This window comes from Aythya ferina (genome assembly GCF_964211825.1).
Source record: "Aythya ferina genome assembly, chromosome: 11".
NCBI lineage: Eukaryota > Metazoa > Chordata > Aves > Anseriformes > Anatidae > Aythya > Aythya ferina.
Window position 1 is genome coordinate 15,806,827 of NC_140307.1, and position 17,922 is coordinate 15,824,748.

The 17,922-nt window shown below is 40.6% G+C and overlaps 1 protein-coding gene across 10 annotated transcripts in view; it reads left to right on the plus strand.

Moving 5' to 3' along the window:
- The window catches only part of LOC311442786 (uncharacterized protein), a gene marked incomplete at its 5' end in the record, with an annotated part of 188,807 nt that overhangs the window by 120,071 nt on the left and 50,814 nt on the right, over window positions 1–17,922 (plus strand). For 2 of the 10 annotated variants that reach the window (XR_014696865.1, XR_014696866.1), the window contains one exon: window positions 8,060–8,099. The exons of the other annotated variants lie outside the window; for them this stretch is intronic. Of the gene's footprint in view, window positions 1–8,059; window positions 8,100–17,922 lie in introns of those variants that run through there. 10 annotated transcript variants of the gene reach the window in all.

Genomic DNA, 17,922 nt, shown 5'->3' on the forward strand with positions numbered 1-17,922 from the left:
CCGGTTCTTTGGTACACGTGACATACATGCATGTGCATAGAGCTGAATTCACTCCAGAATGAGGACTGGTAGAAACCCAGCAAACTCAACAGCTAGTTGTCTGGTCCATCTTCTCTCCCAAATCAGGATGAGCTATACAGAAGTGGTGGTTTGTTTGTTTGTTTGTTTTTACAAAAGTGATTTTTGCCTACACCATGATGAAGATGCTACAACCTATTCCAGTACTAATGCTAACACTTGATAATAGTCTTTCCTACTGAAGTATGTTATTACTTTTTCCTCTTGCCATCATCACAGATGTTGAGAAAAGTTAATTTCCTTAGTAGCAGTCTTTATTTCTGTCCTATTGGAAACTTCTACAAAAGAACAGCCAGCCCCAGTTTCTTCAGTTTTCCCTTGTGGGGCTCGCTTGCTGATGTTCTGTTCACTCCGGTTGTCTTCCGCTGGACTTATCTCCATTTAGTCTGTATTTTATTTATTTGGCAAGATTACTTTGGATTCTGTTCTTGTTTTTGAGAATATTTGTAAGCCTTCCTACCTTGTGACAGTTTTATAGGCTTACCCTCTTCTACCCTTCAGGTCAGTAGTGAAAGTACTGATCCATACTAATGTGTGACAGAACCATATAGGAATTCAGTGTGACAACTTCCCAGTTTGACAGTGGAATACTAGTAATTGCTCTCTAGATTGGTTTTCTATTCATTTTTGAGTTTACGTTCTCTAACGGATATTTTTTTCCTTTTCACTGATGAGATTGGCAAAGCTTTTTTACATCATCTCTGAAGAGCAAAGTCAAGGCTTCAGACATCCACTGTCTTTTCTCTATCCACAAGACATGAACATCCTGTTGCAGAAGGATGTTGGATTTCTGAAATGGAAATCATTGCAAATTGCTGTTAGCCATTACTATCTGTTATCATCTGGTGCTTGTATGTTGAAGTATTGCTTAAGCAGTAAGCCTATGCTCAATGGTTTGTAATTCTCTGACCCTTCCTTTTTAATACATGGACTGTATGTGCTCACCCCTTCCACTTTAACATAACTTCAAACTTCAGGGTAGTTTTTAATGTTCTGTTAACCTTTTTTTTTTTTTTTTTTATGATGTTTGTATTTGAAGATGAGCATACCAATAAAATTCAGTGGTTGTGCTAGCTTTCATGGAAGAACGGAACCTAGCGTTACGAAATGGGTATAGCCGTATAGCCAAAAGGTCTGTCAGGAAATTTTCCAAACTGAAAATAAACATTATGTGGGCAGTGTTAGAGATAAGTCATGCACGTAGAAACTAGTGGTATGTTGTGGCAATATAATTGTCAGAGCAAGCAAAGTGAAAACATGCATAAAATGCCAATACATCTGGGAGAAAACATAAGGTAATTTAACCTTTCAATAAGTTTGGTTTTAGTTCAATTCAATGGGTATTATTTAATACAGCTGGCATATGGCCAGGTTTTCCCAGGCAAACCCTATTTTCCTTCTTGGAAGATTTGTGCTATTAGAATGGAATAGATGATCTTAGAGGTCTTTTCCAGCCTGAATGACTGTGTGAGTCTATGAATGTGAGGCATGTGGACATTCCATTCTGTTTTTCGGCATTTTATTAATCACCAAGGACAACATGTTTGGTTCAGAGATGTTCTGGACAGGACATCCAGCAGGTATGCATACATCTGTTTTGCCAACTGCATCAGATCCACCATACAAGAGTTGCTCTATACATGGCCTGCATACCATCTGCAGAGGAGGATACACCATATCTTACTGATTGTCTAAGCAGACAAGTAAGTCTGATGTGTTTTGCAAGACATGGGTGTCCAATTATCTGATTTTGCATGTGTACTCACAGAAGATAAGCACTCATGTACCTGCCTGAAAATCTCCTGGGCAAAATTCTGGAGACCTAATATCTCCAGGCATATACTGCACTGTGGTAACTTGAGGGTAGAGTCTCCCACTTGGGTAGTCATCCATGGGCCCTGTAACAACCTCTTGTATTTCCGATGTTTCATTCTTTCTTTTGTTTTTTAATCTCTCCTTTTGAAATCCTGACTAGAACAAGGTCTGTGTAGCTGGTGGAAATGTGGTGAAGAATCAAAGCCTGTGTTCTGTTGCTACAGCTACCCTGCGTGTGCATGTAACTGCTGGTGAGGTGCAGAGTAGCACAGCTGGAGTTGTGCTAGTCTGACAGCTAGCATCAAATCCTAGCTCAGCATCCACTGAACTTGAGCAAGATGTGTAACTATGGGACCTATTTGATCCTTAAAATCATGCTTTGGCCCTTAAACTGAGAACACTTCTGTCCTGTATCCCAGGTATTGTACTCTAGGCAGCAAAAGTAGAGCAATGAAGAGATCCTGCTTCTGGAAGCAGGGAGGAGGGAAGAAAGAGAGAAGGTCTCACCTGCTGTATGCAGTGACACCAAGTGATCTGAAATGTGTCTTCCGCTGGTCCCTGCGAGCCAGGCCCACCCTTGCATTGGAGCACTCCGCCAGTTTCAGGTGATTGTTGCTCCAATGAGGTGTTTCATGCCTGGAATTATTTCTTTGATGGAAGAAATGGAGAGCAGGCCCAGGAACAGATGGCTGATAACGACATCTTAATTCTAGAGAGAACGAAAGTGGTATTTCATTATGGAGTGGTATATTTAAATTGCCTTCAGGTGTTAGTTTAAGAGAGTAGAGAAAAAAGAAAAGTTAAAAAGATTTTTAAGATTTAGTAAAAGGGATAGAGTGGTACAAATCAGACCTAGTAATAATGCCCTACAAACCTGTCAGATTGTAGTAATGTGACAAGCGGTAGCTAAAGGGAATCATTGCCCCATGTATGGTGATGGACTTGTTTCACTTTGATGAAGCAACTGGTTTGAATTATTAGAAAAATGAACTGTTTGCCCTGGTTCAGAATTTCCAAATGCCCCTTCAGGATAAAAAGGACGTGTATTATGTCTTTTTTAATAATTTGAGAATCAATTTTATGCTATGCAAAATGCTCTCTCTTTAAAGCACTAACATAAATTTTAAAACAAATTTGTGGTGCAACTGACTTTAGTGACTAATAAGCTTCATTTAAATAATTTCTTTCCTCTTGCTAAACTTTCCTACAAATGCTGAGCTTCCTTTAATAAACATGCAATCCTAAAGGTTTATTATGACACTTTCAGTAAGCAGAATTCTGGCTGATAAAAATGTTGACATAAATTAGGATTAATCAAGCTAATTCCTCAGTGAATTTATGGTCTTTATGTACAAGAGGTTGGAAAACTGTCGTTTGGAAGACCTGTGTCATATACAAAGCCACAAATGGACATCTTTTGCACAAGCTGTCATTGCAATGCTATTAGTTTTGCTATATATGTAATCTAAATTGTGTAAAAGATGAATAGGGATCCATGCACAAACACTTTCAATCTGTTTGTACGCATTTGAGGAAAAGCTCTCATAGATTTCTTAAAAACACACAAATTAATATTGCTTACTTTTCAGCAGGGGTAAATTAGGGTCTCGGAGACCTTCTTAGAATAGTCTGGAGTTAAATAATATTGCATGTTTTTCATTTTACCATGATGAATGCAAAGCTATTAAACAACCTTTTAAAGAGTTGGTGTAATTATCTGTAAACAGTAATGTTACAAAAAAAGGTCAAGTTGTCCTGCCATTAGAAGTTTATGGATATAAACTGGATTTATGTTCCCATAAAATGGGCACTGGCTAACTAGATTAATTTTACACAACTAAACCAACTGTAGTAATATTTAGAAACAATAAAATGATACCAATTAAAACAATTTTATTTTTTGTGTCATATTGATTAATGGTGCACTAAAATTAACCAAAGACCTTAAAATCAGAATGGTTGCAAGAAGGCATCCACATCTCAGCATTATTACCAACAAGAAGAGCAGTTAAGGGAGATGGCCCTGCAATAGTATGAATATTTAATTAATAATTAGTCATGTAATTTCTCCTCAGGAATTATTATCCCTCAAACTGGTTTGTGAATTTAATTATTAGCAGCCTTTTTGTTTCCATGTCCCCTCATTACTGTCAGGATTGATGTAACATAAACTTCATTAAAAATTAAAGCAAGAGTCTTAATTACAAGGCTACCCTGACTGAAGTCAGAATTAGCCAAGTCAGTGATGTGCAAATGAGTGCATTATTTAAGAAACATGCTGGAAGTAGTTATGCTAATGTGGAAGGTTCACAGTAGCAGACCTTTTCACTTGCAGTTGCATATTCATTAAATGCACTATGCAAATTTAATGTAGCAGCCTTAGTAATGCGTTGTTAATTTATTCAGATTTATTGAGTACGACTTATAAAAAAAGTACAAATTTAATTACTCTATCTGCTAGAATGATATTAGGAGAAATAGTGGAGGTTTAAAATGTGTTGATCTGGATTACTGCAGTTTGATGGAGGATGTAGTATCAAAGGACACAATTTTGATAACTAGGCTTGAAAGAATATTTGATTTACTTATGGAATGATCTAAGAAATCACTAAAATTGCACATGCTACTTCCCAATAGGAAAGTTTAAAAAAAAAAAGTCTCAGTTGTATTAACTTAAGAGCGAAAGCAGTGCTGAGTCCACAGTCTAATGGATGTAATGATCCTACTGAGACCAGTAAAGGTTATGTATGGAGATCTATGGGAAGGAAACTGTCTTTGTGGAAAGTTCACTGGTTATTGCATGTTTCTTTGCAAAGCTGCTGATCATCAAGTTTAACAACAGGAATCCTGTCTCTTTGTAACATTATCAGCAAGCACAAGGCAATTTGCTAGCTCTGGCTGATGTGGAGTTTAAAGTTCTGCTTTTCTTTTTACTTTACAGTTTCCAAACAAATAAACAAGAAGACTGTAAATTTACCATGGTGGAAGAATTCTTAACTGGTATGTTTTTCCCTATGAAGGCTATATGTATAGGGGAAAAACAATCCAATTGGATTGTGGTGTTGACTTTGAAACCTATTCCAAAAAATTTGGACCATTATGGAGAGACTTGTGCCAGCAAGTCATGAGTCCTCGCTGTCATTAGGAATAGAAAACCTGAGCTGGAACAATTAATTTCTAAACGTCTTTGCTTCTCCCCTTTTTAACGGTTCCTGTTTTTTTTTTTGTACCACCTCAGGTACATCTTCAGAAGATTAATTACTGCACATCTTGTGCTTATTCAGTCATCAGCTTCATTGCTAGGTATCCATAAAAGTTTAGACAATATGTTTATAAGGGCAAAAACCTGAACTGCTTAGTGGACAATAAAAGCACAAAAGGACCCAGTTCTTCCTGATGTGGTTAATCCTTCCTCGTTCTCTCCTGTGTAGGTTCATATGTTTTACTCATTACTGGATTGTCTAAGCACCATCAGGCTGTACCTTAGGCTATGCGAGCTTGACACTTGCTAAGGGACTTTTATCACCTTGAACATGTGTGATCCAACCTCCACTGCATGAGAACAGCAAACCTTCTGCATCTCATTTTAAACTTTAACAAGTTTTTCTGATCCCAGGTACCGAAGTCTTCAGGTTTTAGTCTGTGGTAGCACAGGCCCTTTTGCATTACCAGTCCTCTGGCAAAGCTAATTGGAGAGGTTCTTGCTTTCTTAACTCTTGCCTCTTGTTTCTGCTATGTTGGTGAGGCTACCATCTACTCTGTCCTCTGAACCACACTGAAGGAATGACTGTCCTGGTTTCAGTTAGAACAGAATTAATTTTCTTCCTAGTAGCTGGTGGAATGCTGTGTTTTGGCTTAGGATGAGAAGAGTGCTGATAACACCCCGATGTTTTAATTGTTGCAGAGCAGTGCTTATACCAAGCCAAGGACATCTCAGCCTTTTGCTCTGTCCTGCCAACAGGCAGGCTGGGGGTGCAGTAAGAGCTGGGAGGGGACAGACCCAGGACAGGTGACCCAAACTGGCCAAAAGGGTGTTCCATATCATCTGGGGTCATGCTAAACAATATATAGGGGTGGCTAGCCGGGGGGAGGGGGCCGGACTGCTCGGGGTTAGGCTGGGCATCGGTCAGCGGGTGGTGAGCAATTGCATTGTGCATCACTTGTTTGTACATATTATTATTTTCCTATTATCACCATTGTATTATTATTATTATTATTGTTATTATTACTTTTGTTATTATTATTTTCCTGTCTTATTAAACTGTCTTTATCTCAACTCACGGGCTTCACTTTCCATTTCTCTCCCCCGTCCCAGAGAGGGAGGGGGAGGGTGAGCGAACGGCTGCATGGTGTTTAGCTGCTGGCCGGGTTAAACCACGACAATGACCTAGACTGTTCACTTTTCTTTTAAATCACTTAAAATTAACTGCTGTTATTGATGATTATGTTTCTTAAATTGTGTGGCCACAGCTTATAAGCAGTGGAATGGACAAAGAGTCCATAATTGGATGTGTATTCTTAAGTCATGGATTTGTCTTATAAAAACAAAAAGCCAAACCAAAACAATTTCCCAAACCTTCCTCATTCTCACACCTTCCCTGTGCTTTACTAGTTCTTATAGGCATTACTGTAGAAAACATCAGGGACCTTGTTTTTCTAAACTGGGGGAGTTATTTTTAGCCAAACCTTCTCCTCATCCATCCACCTGGCAAACTCATGCTGAGGCATCATAGCTGGCAATGCAGATCTAACATTGAAACCACTGGGTAAGGGAGACAAGGGGCTACTTGTTCTGGCACACTGCCACCTTCAGCATGTGCCATACTGCAGCCTAAGAGGACAGCATCCATGGGCACAAGGGATGGAAAGGGGAGGTTGGAGACAGAATCAACAGGCTCCTTTCATCGTGACTATACTACTGAACATGGAAGTGTGCACCTACAGCTTCTCTGTCTGTATCTTCAGTGCCTTTCGTTGCTAAATATTGAAACTGACTCTTTGTTCAGTTCTTAATCTGAGCTGGGATCCATCCCATTTTTGCCGGATGGTTTGAAGAATCTGCAGAAATCTGCCAGTCTTTTTCCCCCTGCCCTTCTTGTAAGCAACCGGGTCTGTCAGGTATGGGTAGAAAGCCAACTGCCTCACCTATCTTTTTTTTTTTTTCTTCCCCATCTCCCCTTAAGGCAGAAAATCCTTTCTGGTAAACTCTTCTGCTCTAAAAAGTAACCGTCTTAAGATTGTCACACAAAAAGTACATGTACAGAAGTATTTGCCTCCTCTTATGTCAGGCATCTCACTTCGAACATCAAGCAGTCTGTCTAGCATGCAGGTGGGTTCATCTTGTAGATCTTTGAATTGCTGTCTCTAGGGATATCTGGGTTCCTATTTCTGTTAGCCTGGTTGGATATCTGAAGTTAGATAGAAAAATTCAGGCCTCTCTACCCACGTACATTTATATCCCATAATCTAAATTTGTTAACAAGCTGGGCCACATCCTCACACGTTTATTTGCAGCTGTTTATACATAAACATTTATAGCCAAGGTGTTCTTAAAATGTTCTGGGTAAAATTACCCCCTTTGCCTAAGGGAGGATTGCTTGGTATCCTACACATTACAGGAGTGTAGTTTGAAAGGCATATGTGGTGTTAGAAAGTCTTTAATAGTGTAGCCTCTTGAATGGTCTCTGTGAGAAAAAGCAAGAGGTGTGGGTGTGCTGCAAGGCTCTTTCCTGCTCCTTACCGAGATTTCTATTTCATACATACTTCACTGAAAACAGCTCTCCATAAATTCACATTCATTCTTATTTCACTTGCATATCCAGTCATAAGAGAAAAACTTCTGTTAGAAGCATAGGCTGGCTTATCTGACAGCTTGCTCAGAGTGAAGTCTTAGGAAAACTGTGCCTTCGTCATGTGGGTGGTGAGATTAAATGATATGCAGTGTATGCTCAGAGTAGTTGAATGATTAGGCACTTACATCTGTTTAATTAAAGAATGAGCTTCAACCTCTGTTTAATTAAGGACTAGCTCATTTCAGTTGTGATAGCATGCTGGGAGTTTGTGATTCAAATCTAAGGATAGCAGAGAAAAAGGTTGATCTCCTTTCCATCCTTAATAGCCAGTGGTACACAGCACAAAGCAAATAAATGATTTGCGGGTGTGTAATGTAAGAATTTGGCCATTATCAGAGGAAAGCTATACTTAAGGTAAGATTTGGGTCCATGCGTGGAATAGGAAACCATACGTGTTGGTGGTGGGATGAAGACTAACAAATATCATTTATCAGCTAGCAGTATATGTATTCTAGCTTTACCCCTGGAAGGTCTTACTGCCTTAGCTTGGTCTTGTAAGTGCTTTATTGCTATCAGTAAGCCTGAGCACCTTGCAGAAGCCAAGGAGAAAAGGAGCTGCGGCACAGAGACTGCAGCTTAGATTTTGAGAAACTTGCTGCATCCAATTTATCAGAAGTTATGAAAGAGTCTGGGATAGATCTGAAGTTGTATTGAAGTTGTATTCCAACTAGTGGGTTGTCCTTTCACTGTCTTCACTGTGAATTTGTGGCAAACTTTGTTGTAGAATGAAGCTCAAACCAACATTAATGGGAAAAAAAGAAACAAATGAAGGCGGTGCTGTATTGTGTTCTTTTCCTGCAACAGTTAAAGGTAAATAAGAAATTAGTAAGGAAATTAGAAAGAAAAAGCATGAGTTTTTATACATCTGCTGAGGGGGGACTGTTGAAAAGCAATTGTCATGATCAGACTTGCAGATCGATGTACCCAGTTCAGGCTGGCTGTGAATTCTAGCTACATTGTGACATGGTACTTGGCTGTCCCATAGGGAAGATTGGTGAGTAAACATGCCTGCTTCCACATTAAGGGATAGCATGAGCCCATGCTAAGGACTCATACTGGAGTATTAAAGGAAACTGGATTAACTTTCAAACTGAAGTGTGGAGTTTGTTCATCACATATTTATCCTGTATGTGTCTGTAGTCCCAATGCACCCACAAAATAACCATTCTGCACATGTGCAATATGAGTAAAGCCAGAATTACACCACACTTAGTATTTATTCTATCCTGTGACTAGTCAGATTGGAGAAACCCCTTAACAGATAAAGTAAGTCCCAGCCTGGATGCCTCAGGTTTCTAGGGGTTGTTGAGTTTCCAAGCTGAGACACGAGGCAGACAGATCATTAAAAGCCTGTGTATGCCTGTGGCATAGCAACTGCAATATAGCTTACAGAAAGCCAGCCTATTCCCTCTGCTGTCAAGCGTAATCTCGTGGTGGTGCTTCTGTGCTTCTGGCCTGAAGACAAGGCAGAATTTGGGGGATGCTTGGGTGACGTAACCTTTAACCTTGTCACATATGTCACAACATTTAGGCTTACTGTAGCAACAGTCATACATGTAAGATGCAGCAATACTTCTGCTGTCCAGTTCTGAGTCCAGGTACCTTTGATGTCTGTATCAACTTTGAAACTTGGTCAGAAGGAAGTAGGTATGTAGCTTTTTTTTGAAAAAATCTGATTATATATGACTTTAATTTTTTGCAGCTATTTGCTAGTATAATGAAATTAAAATCTGAAATAAACAATTATTTTAAAAGTAGCTCTTTTTTCACTACAATAACTTAGTATTGTTTGGAAATATTTTTATAACAAATAATTTATCGTGTATAGACTTAATTTTGGTAGATACTATGCTTTCATTTGTAATTAATCTGACTGGCATTTTCTGACCAGGAAGTTGTAAGGATTATGAATTTTGGAAGAGGTGATCTCATGCTTCAGTGTATGTGATGACTGTAACTAATACAATAAGATGAAGCATTGCTCTATGAATAGGTTTCTTTTCCCATATCTGCTGTTTGTTCAGTCTTCCTCAGTGTTTGTTGATGCATGGCATCTGCTCTTAGACACAAGGTATGGGAGTATTGCTTTTTTGCAGGATGGTGCTTTCTGTATTGTGCATATGTAGTAGCTAGTAAGAGAAGCAATTCAGTCAACACACATGCATAACTTGTCAGACTAGATGCAATTACAGCCCTTTCTAGATCATCCCTATGGTTTTATAAAGATCATACATGAAGAAAACCACAGTTGTTAGTTTGTGACAGGAGCACATTCCTGTACTGAACTTTTTAAAAAGACAATTTGTCTTTAACTTGAGGAAAAAAAAAAAAGTAGCTTTCTTGTTGGAGTTGTGTTTTAGTTTTTTCTCAGGACTTTAAAAAGGCTAGGCTACTCTGAATACTGGGCAAGCAGAGCAGCTGAAGCCATCCTCGGTACAAGTTTCCTATCCCGGTGAATAATTTCTCTGCTATTATGGGTATTCTTTTATTTACAAATTCTTTTATTCACAAATTAAACTGGTTCACAAGTTTGGGCAGCCTCTCATCTTCCTGCCTCCCCAATCCTCCACCTACCACATTAACTGGAGGACAAGTTTATGATCTCATTAGTTCTGCATATTGGTTCACTCAGGACAAATGTAAGCTTAAAAATGTCACTCAACTTTGACCTGTTATGAAAGCATTTAACCCACCAAAGACTACTCAGGTATTTCTGAGCCATTTGACAACTCCAGTATCTGACTTCCTGTAAAAGCTAAATTAAAAAAAAAAAAAAAAAAAAAAAAAAACTTTGAGCAGATGCCTTTGTTCACCAGAATCACAGAATCACAGAATCACAGAATCTCTAGGTTGGAAGAGACCTCAAGGTCATCGAGTCCAACCTCCAACCTAACGCTAACAGCCCTCCACTAAACCATATCCCTAAGCTCTACATCTAAACGTCTTTTGAAGACTTCCAGGGATGGTGACTCCACCACTTCCCTGGGCAGCCTGTTCCAATGCCTAACAACCCTTTCAGTGAAGAAGTTCTTCCTAACATCTAACCTAAAACTCCCCTGGCTCAACTTAAGCCCATTCCCCCTCGTCCTGTCACCAGGCACGTGGGAGAACAGGCCAACCCCCACCTCGCTACAGCCTCCCTTGAGGTATCTGTAAAGAGCAATAAGGTCACCCCTGAGCCTCCTCTTCTCCAGGCTGAACAAGCCCAGCTCCCTCAGCCGCTCCTCGTAGGACTTGTTCTCCAGGCCCCTCACCAGCTTCGTCGCCCTTCTCTGCACCCGCTCAAGCACCTCGATGTCCTTCTTGTAGCGAGGGGCCCAAAACTGAACACAGTACTCGAGGTGCGGCCTCACCAGAGCTGAGTACAGGGGGACGATCACCTTCCTAGCCCTGCTGGTCACGCTGTTCCTGATACAAGCCAGGATGCCGTTGGCCTTCTTGGCCACCTGAGCACACTGCTGGCTCATATTCAGCCGACTATCCACCAATACTCCCAGGTCCTTCTCTGCCTGGCAGCTTTCCAACCACTCCTCTCCCAGCCTGTAGCTCTGCTTGGGGTTATTGCGCCCCAGGTGCAGGACCCGGCACTTGGCCTTGTTGAACTTCATGCAGTTGACCTCAGCCCATCGGTGCAGCCTATCCAGATCCTCCTGCAGAGCCTTCCTACCCTCGAGCAGATCGACACACGCACCTAACTTGGTGTCATCTGCGAACTTACTGAGGGTGCACTCGATGCCCTCGTCCAGATCATCGATGAAGATATTAAAGAGGACCGGCCCCAGCACCGAGCCCTGGGGGACGCCACTAGTGACTGGCCTCCAACTGGACTTGGCTCCATTCACCACGACTCTTTGGGCCCGGCTATCCAGCCAGTTTCTAACCCAACAAAGCGTGCGCCAGTCCAAGCCAAGAGCAGCCAGTTTCCCGAGGAGAATCACTGCAGATCCAGAGAACTGAGCTTCCAGAAGCATTTTCTTTGCTGTGCCAAGTCTTGCTCGCAGCTTGTACAGACACACTTCTGTGCTGATGCAAAAAAAAAATTGATTATAGCGGGCTGGCAATCGCATGAAGTCGGGCACCTTCTTCCTTGATTGGCTTATGACCTGCTGATGCAAGGGAGACTGGTTCTTCTTGTTGTTCTCTCCGTTGTGTCACACTGCATTGTGCTTTGTCACACTGCATCTGCATTGTCAGTCCACACTTGAATCTTGTTGAGGTCGCCACCTGAATTCTTGCTGCAGGGAGTTTGAGGGTTTAACTGTATCACGTGTCACTCCTGGTGATACCTCCCTGATTAATCAGAGATTAATCTCCTGATGCAGTTCCCGACAGCTCTAACAGGCTGTGATGTTCTGGGATAATGCTGTAACTCATACTTCCTGCTGCTTGAAGCCATTATTTTTCATGTAAGGTATGTTGGTCCTATATAGCGATTTTTACAGGTGTCTTTGTATCCCATGACAAAGATTTGAGGCCTGGCACTACTTTTTCTATGTTATTATTGTAATTCCAAGCTCTATAAGCTATTCTGGGGGCCCCTTCTCTGTCAGGTATTCGGAATTTACAGTCTGTCTCCCTTGCCCTCTTTGTCAGACATGAAGGCTCTCTTGCCTTAACTGAAGATGATTTGCCATATGGTAAAATGGGTTTGCTCTCTATTAAATGTTTTTAATTGCGGTGTGTTTACAAAGAGCTCTGTAAATACTTACATATCTGATGCTGCTAGAAATTAGTTTTATACTAGGTTTTCCTGGGCCTATTCCAAATGGTGCTGTTCAGAGAAGTTAAATTACATTTGCTGCCATTCAGAGCTTAATGACGGCATGCCCAGCATGAGGCTGTATGGCATCGTGCTTCTCACGCGCCCATAAATAAGACTTCAAAAGGATTACTTCAAATGATATAGGTGAGTAAGCTCACAGTGAGGTCTGGCAGGAATGCCTGCTCTAGTAGCACTGATGAAATTACTTGTATGATTTAAAGCCAGAGACTCAGCAAGTGTAATTAATCTTAAACTCTGTTGTTTGCACTAGAATTTTACATTGATTTTTTTTTTTTTTTAGTTACCACACATAAACAGAGTCTGATCCTGTCAACACTTTTTCAAAAGGCTCCTTACTGCTTTCCGTGACAAGTTTAATTTGAAAGAGAACATTCTTTGCTCTTGAAGAAGGCTGAAACACAAGCATCAGACTTGCGGAAATAAGTGTTTCTGTGCCATTTTAATACATGAAATTTCAGTGTAACTGGTGTGTAAAAGCCTACTAGATATCTTAAATATGTTACAGATGTGAGGTGCGTGTATGCTAAGTTGGCACAAAGCATTCCAGACAGGAACCATGGCACAAAGCAGCCCTGTCCAGGAAGCTGTGGTAGAGTTCAAAGAATTCTCAGCTGAGTGAAATAAGACATGGGCTAAATGTTTTGTTGGACTACATGCAATCATACAGTTATCAAAATATTTGTTAATAATATATGAATCTTCTAAACATCTTCTTGAAATATCCTTGGAGGAAATGTGCAAAACAAGTTATCCAGGGCAAGTTAATCTCTAACAAACAATATTTTGAGTTTGGGTACCAGATAAATGTTTAAAGGAAATGATTTTGGAAAGCATTTTTGGAATGTTTCTATGAGCATTCTGCTTTATACCTACTATCATAATAAACAGTGGCTCTGCAAAAGGGGAGCTCTTGGTTGGATGCTTCTGATGTCATTAATAAGCATTGGGGAAAAATAAGTGGAAAATAACTGAGGCTAGGGACTCAGTTCTAACTAAGATACCTCAGTCTCCATTGAAATTCAGGCTCTTGGGCAATGCTGTCCTTGGGTTTAACTATCCAGTGCTAGTCTTTCAGTCATCCCAAGCTTCCACATGAATATTTTCCTGACATTGCAGACATGAAAGATGCAGTGGGCCTGTTTCATGTTTCCTGAGGCCTGGTAGGTATCTTGCTAGTTGCTGCACTGCTCTGTAACACCGGCGTGGGAAGGGCTATAAGAAGATGTATAAAAGCTCTGCTGGAACAGGGTTCAACCTGCCTTGTTACACAGCTACGAGTGTTGGTATGATGAAACAGGAAAGAGTGTGAGGAACATCCACTGTGCTTTTCGGAGCTGTTTTGTGTTGCGTCTCTCACAGAAACAGAGCTAAGGGCACTGAAGCTTCTGCAGACTGATTCTAACTGCTTATTGGCAAATGGGGTGTGCCTTCCCCATCATGATCTTATTTTTCTTGGACATGATGCATATCTAGTCTTTAATTTATTGAAATCTTTGTTTACTGTGTCCCTGTAGCTTGAACAGGTCATAGCAATGATGAATGGTTTAGGAATAAGGGTAAGCCTTCGGGTTAGATTTCATAGCTGCCATAGGTACTGGGTATAAGTAGCTTAGGTAGAGTAGGAAGGGCATGCAGGGCTACCTGTGTGGGAGGAGTCTGAACTGCGACACCATGGCTACATGGCAGCACCTGACTGAGGAAATACAAGAGGAGAAAGTTTAGAGAGAAGAATATTCAGAGCCAAATACTCTTCTGGTGTAAGTTACTTTAGCTGCACTGGCTGTGGGGGAGCTGAGAAGACCTGTGCGATTTGAGGATGTGCATTTGTATCACCAGAGAATTTCTTCTCCTGGGCTTCCTGACTCTGAAACATTAGAGCACTAATACACCTTGATTCTCCAGCCTCCTTTAAGTTTTAAATGTCTGTCTTTTGGGTATGGTCTTAATAGACTAGGGCTTTAGGACCAGTTTCTCTGAGAAGCCAGTACTGCTCAAGAAGGGCCCTTGACACCATTCTGACTTAATGCTAGACACATCTGCAGCTACTTGGACAAAATTGACATTGTCTAGAGAGCAAAGCAATCACCTAGTGTAGCATTACAGAGCATTTACACTTGAGCCATGTTACCAGGCAGTAAATCTTGACCTTTAGGAGTTCAGAGATTAGATTTCTTTGCTACAAGCGCTTGAGATATTGTTAGGCATTTGTTGCTATTCTAAGCAGATTTCAGGGGTTACCTTTGGGTTTAAATCATAGCATCAATCATTTTTGGAAGGTTCTTTTAAAGCTGAGATAGCTTCAGATAGAAAGTAGGATTACTTTTACATTTATTGTTAGTAGTTGGCGAGAAGCAAAAAGGGGGGGGGGCAGAGGAGGCAGAAGACTGCTGTAACTTTGAGTGGTTTTTTTCCCTGTACAGTTATTTTACAGCATTTGGAGGTGAAGAAATTATTTTCCATTCTACGAACTAAGGCACTTATTTCAATGAGTTTATAAACTAAAAAGACTTCAAAATAGGTCTGAAGAAAGGCACGATTTAAAACAAACACGTTTTAAAAATAGCAGTCCGTCAAATTCCTGCTGATCTATAAGTAGACACAGTATTCATCATCTGTTAATACTAATAAATGCTTGAAAGTAACTTGTGTTTTATAGTTATGTTCAAACCCATCCCTTCAGAAAGAGAGGTCAGTAAGATGTCAAACCAGGCCAAAGAGCCTCTGCTGCAGTCGGCAATCCCTCCTTTCCAGACAGAAAACCACTGATGATCAAAATGCAGGGAGGCGCACGTAGCATCTAACTGGGAATCTCATCTACTTTTTCTCTGAGATAGAAGAATCAACACTCTTTAAGATGTTACTTTCTTTTTCCTGTCTCTTTGCCCAAACCATTGGAGTAGGTCTCAGACCCATATTTCTGTCTTTTACCTCAAGCTTATTCTTCCTAAATAGAGTTACAGCCATGAAAAAAGACTAGCTTTTCATCCAAAGTTTATATTAATATACACATGCACACAGATGTACATCTTGTAATTGCTAGCAAATGCGTGTTCCACATGGTGCTGCAGTTAGAATTTGGTAATCCTGGAATGCTTTCAGAAGAAAATCACCAAAAGAGTAAGGGATTTTTGCTCCCTACCCAGGCCAGTGTTCCAGCATGGGAACACGCTCTAACCCCTTGGGCATTGCATTAGAGAAGGGCTGGAGAGCACTTGGAGAATACAGAAAGGGAAACTTTTATTGAGAAAAGAGAAGAACGATTAAAGTGATTAACTACCATGAAGCTGTTCATTACAGAGTGCTTTAAAGTCTAAGTCTCCCAGCCCCTAGGGTTTTACTTTCTTGCCTTCTTTAATCCTGTGAAGTAAAAGAATAGGGATTTTCCTCTGAAGAAAGGAAGGGAAAGCTTGACAAGTGGGAGGAGCTCAGAAGGGGGTAAAACCTTTGTTTTATTGCTATTTGAAATCTGTAATTGATATTTATAAAACTTCGTGATGAAGTAAGCTCTTCCAGCCCTTCAGAGACCACAGCCTCCAAAGTTATTTTGCTAACATTTGCTCCTAGGCAAACCCCATAAATGTACAATACAACAATGTGCTACAACTGCCTGGGTGACCTTCAGCTGAGCGGTTCCACTCCCTGTGCAGGTGATCAGCACTGTCCTCACAAGTCCTGGGTCTTGTTGCTGGTCTCTTAACAGCAACCAATTTTGAAATAACCAGGCACTGAAAGCAGCAGGTGGATATTTGACTAGCTTTCTAGAATTGTCTAAGTTTCTTTGAACACTTTTGGGATATCTTGCAAAGTATTATAGTTTGGCCTTCAACACTTTGTCCTGCAGCCTTTGAAACCCTGGCCAGTGAAAACACCAATTTGAGCATATTTGGAGGTAATGGCAAAACTCCCAGTGAGATCCATAGGAGCAAAAAGGCATCTGTCTTGGGAGATGATGCCTAAGGGAGCTGAAGGCAACAGAGCTATTACCAGTTTCTCTTCTTCTGTTTCTCACGTGATTGAAGATGTCAGACCTGTATCTGAACTCCCTCTGGTCTTCATTTTGCACAACTCTTCTGACTTACTATCCATGGTTCTGCATCACTATCTACCATGGTGTTGTGTGATTCCTCTGCTCTGAGCATCTAAGCATGTCACAGACTGTAGTGTGTTGGCAGTAAAGCTGTTAAGGCAGTGCCATTTCTGTTGTTATGGATGAGAAGTTGTGTTACATTTTCTCTGATTGGGTCCTCTCAGGTACTGGGACTCAGGTACCTAAATGTCTTTTGAGCTTCTAGGTTAAAATGGGAGTCATGTAGGAGCTCTGACACAGAGGAAAAAATAATAAAGAACCAAAAATCAGGTTCCTTGAGTCATAAGCCAGCAGCCTAGCTTGCCTTTACATCCTAAGTGAAATCAGAAGTGAGGCCTTCAGACTGGGGTACGTGAAGTGCTGTCTTAAGTCAAAGCACCAAAGGGCTTTGGTATAAAGCCTTGTGAAATGTTGATATGCTTTGTTGTACTTAAATTCTGAAATGTGTGCTGCTTGTTTGAAACAGCATACATAGTATAGAAAACACGTCCTTTTGATTAAACTAAAATAAAAGGCAGGAAAGCATAATCTAATTAAGACTGACTATGCTGAACCTCCATAGAAGTTTTCGGTTTGACTTGTTTCCCTCCTACTTCCTCCCCCAAGAAGACACGCAGTTGTTCCTACTAGCAAAAGCATGGTGTGCAGTGGTTGCTATGGTAATTATTTCTTGTAATGAGTTAGAGTTATAAATGGCTAGGATTTAATGAAGAGTTCCCTCAGGAATATCTTGATCAGTTCAGATTGCCTTCTCTGGGCTATGCATCCCTGTGAGAAACACCAGGGTGCCAGACATTCATACACTGCAGCAGCAGCAGGATGGTTACGGTGTTTCATTACTTCTGAAATCTCCCACACTTTGTGCAAGCTAATTCTGTAGAAAACACAAGTGATGCAGAGTTCACTAATGAATCAGGCTGGGAATCTGCACGGCTCTGTGTCCCTGTACTGAGGGAGGTACTCTTGGTGGCCATGTCCAACGCACAGTACAAATGTGGAGTGGCAATAATGATTTTCAGAAGCTGAAAGAATACTAATGGATTCTGTTTAAAATAAAATGATCACCCTCTTTCATGTATATGACTGCTTTGTACCATTCTAAAGGGTCCATATACCTTGCAGAGGCAAGTGATGTGTTAATGTGGGCAATGTGCAAACCTCAAACCAGATTTAAAACGTGTGCTTCTCATCAAAACTTTGTATCTTAGATCTTTATAGAAACCCAGTAGAATGTTATTAAAGCAGTTATCTTTTACAGTTTGAGTCTCTAAAGATCTTAATTTCATTTTGAGATTTTGAAGGAAATA